Source organism: Temnothorax curvispinosus, unplaced genomic scaffold (genome assembly GCF_003070985.1).
Source record: "Temnothorax curvispinosus isolate PA1 unplaced genomic scaffold, ASM307098v1 QBEX01013555.1, whole genome shotgun sequence".
Taxonomy (NCBI): domain Eukaryota; kingdom Metazoa; phylum Arthropoda; class Insecta; order Hymenoptera; family Formicidae; genus Temnothorax; species Temnothorax curvispinosus.
The window spans coordinates 1-2,809 of NW_020223335.1; the positions used below are offsets into that span (position 1 = coordinate 1).

At 39.9% G+C, this 2,809-nt stretch overlaps 1 long non-coding RNA gene across 3 annotated transcripts; it reads left to right on the forward strand.

Annotated features, from left to right (window-relative positions):
* Positions 1–33: 33 nt before the first annotated feature.
* Positions 34–2,574, forward strand: LOC112463679. 3 transcript variants are annotated; one of them, XR_003041830.1, is made up of 5 exons: positions 34–63; positions 202–1,226; positions 1,327–1,531; positions 1,612–1,992; positions 2,061–2,574. It is a non-coding gene; the product is annotated as an uncharacterized LOC112463679 (long non-coding RNA). The 3 variants fall into 3 exon arrangements; XR_003041831.1 differs by lacking the exon at positions 34–63 and having other exon boundaries at positions 70–599; positions 690–1,226; XR_003041829.1 differs by lacking the exon at positions 34–63 and having other exon boundaries at positions 70–1,226.
* The last annotated feature ends 235 nt before the right edge of the window (positions 2,575–2,809 follow it).

Below are 2,809 nucleotides of genomic sequence, written 5' to 3' on the forward strand. Positions count from 1 at the left end.
TAATTAGCCGAAATATATTTTAGTTATTTATGTTAAAAGAAGAAGGCGCTAGTGTTCCCGAAGGTCCGTCTGCAATCAGAATTAATATGAACGTTTTAAAAATTATTTTATACTGAAATAAATAAATATACAGGCTAATAAGCCTGTAGCTATAAGCGATAGTTGCTAATTAAGTTTGTCACTCATATTTCCATCTTGCAGAGGACCTCCGTAACGAGATCAAAGATGTACACCAGCTGTGCAGGGTGAAGAGGTTATCTCAAACGCCCTTAATTGGGCCACAGTCCAATTACGAGCGACTCAAATGTCATTACCGCTGAGAAGTACTTCTTGCCATTTGAGTCAGCATGTCAGAGCTAGTCACTACGGATTGTGGTGACACAGCACTGGACTGCCTGCAGAAGTTAATCGCATATAGCCATCTCACTGGCAATGTGCCTGATTCAACGGAGCCTAACAAGCTGCTGATTGTGCGCATTGTCGAGACAATTTGCGGTTGCTTCACCGGTCCACCGACCGATGAGAGTGTGCAGCTGCAGATTATTAAAGCTCTGCTGACTGTAATGACAAGCCAGCATGTGGAGGTATACGAGGATACGGTACTGTTAACAATTCGTACTGTTTACAACGTTTACTTGTCGTCACGCAACCTGGTGAATCAAGCAACAGCCTGTGCGACTCTCATGCAGATGATCAACGTGATCTTCGCGCGAATGGAGACTCAGAGGCGGAGGAAGATAACGTGAGGCTTGATGGGGAACATCAGCAGGAGGGTTCTGTCATAGCAAACGGCAAAACTGAAGCTGAGCTAAGTCTTAGAGCATAAGACTTCGTATGGTAACGTAGTGTAACGAAACGTGGGTCAACGCACAAGAAACGTATCGGTTACGGCGTTATACGTCAATACGTTTCTTGTGCATTGATCTACGTTACGTTACCATACGAAAGTTTTGTGCGGAGGCTCTAACCGATACGTTTCTTGTGCGTTGATCCACATTAAGTTACGCTACGCTATCATACGAGAGTCTTGTGCGGGGGCTCTTAGTTAGCTAAGTCTAACTAGCTCATCTTCATGAAACTTTACGTTGCGTGCGTCTATTTAATGACGATGGATGTAGAAAGCTCTTCAAATCACTTCGAGAGGATTATCAAAAGCGATCTCCATATATCGCATATTTAATCAGATGTCGTCAGGGATTGCTGTTGACATTAGCTCACTTAGATAGGTACTGTTTATATATAAATATCATTTTTGTATGTAATGTATAAGTAAATGTAAGATGTTTAAATGTAAGATGTTAACCGTTTAATAATAATATTTTTCAGATTATGCGTGCGAGTTAAGTGCGATCGGGATGCTATCAATAATCATCTTGTATCCGTTTGTGTGAGGGTATTTTTGGAAAAAAAAGAAAGCTTTCCTCCTGCGAAGAGTTTAAAAAGCTTACGCTAGCTGACGAGAAACAGGATCTCGTGGATAATTTTATAGAGAAGGTCCATGTGGAAATGGACAACGATCCGATTTGGCAATGTACATGAATATAATTATTTATCTCGCAATTGATCTTAGCGGAGTGCTCAGAGACGTCTGAACTTACTTCTTACTTTCAGCGGCAAGCGCCAACCAGTTAGATTTGGCGAGAGTTGTAGTGGAAAGAACCGTCATGGCACGGGTATACCACAATACGCTCTAAATGAAGATGGAGATGTATATAGGGACCAGCTTTTTCACGGTCATATCAATAAGTTGGCAAAAGTCGTAACTTCAAATCACAGGGACCTACGCATTTCAAAAGTTTATCATTACGAATGCCCCTAGTCATGGGCGCAGGCTGAATTGGCTGTGATATCGGTGTATAAGACTCCTAGGGATAAGTTGCAGTGTGTATTTTGTTGCGCGACTACCATCATGAATCTCTTTTCCATGGCGTCGGAAAGAGGCATACCTGCCGACGATCTGACTCCCGTGTCTACAGGTATGTCATAATCAAGGTATGCGATTGAAAAGAGAATTGTGATTTTAGCAAGAAGAGTGATTGTTAACGTGTGCTTAATTTCAGACTAATCTGCCGTCGTTGTATCGACTGTTCAATATGTAGACAGCTTTTACGGGAATCGATTGGAGGGAGAAGAACAATATTGGTGGACGCAGTTCTGCGCCGCGATCGAGTTAAGACAATGGATTAACAGTTTCTCAAGAGTATCACGATAAATAAGATTAGATTCGATGCTGGTGATAATGTAGAAATGTATCATAATCATAATTTGAAGATTTCATAAAGAAGAAGACCAATATCTTGTGTAAAGCTAGCTGAACAGTTTTATGCTTCCAGTATCAATTAAAATTCTTAAATAGCCTCTTAAATAGTCTAACTGTTAGTTCTTTCGCACGTTATTATGTAACATTAGCAAAGACTGAATTAGATTATACGTAAAGTGTGGCTTTATCTTTATTTGTAACTCTATTGTACAATATGTCACAGGACATCGAAAAAAAAAGAAACGTTTAGATATTCTATAATTTATGTACAATACAGAACTTATAGAGAATTGATAACCATTTAGCAGGATAAACTGTATTGGCGTACTCTTTCTACATGCGCACCTTCCTCAAGAGCCGAGACTCGAACCAGATCCGTGAAAAATATCGCCAATTTCGTAGAGCTTTTGTACAGTTTTACTCTAGGAATATCGCGAGAGAAAGAAAGACTTCGGAGATTTTTATCTGAATCGATCAACATAAAGAGAGAGCATAGTAAAGAAGCTTTCGAGAATTTGAACGCATAATACTTTGTTATAATACTATGAG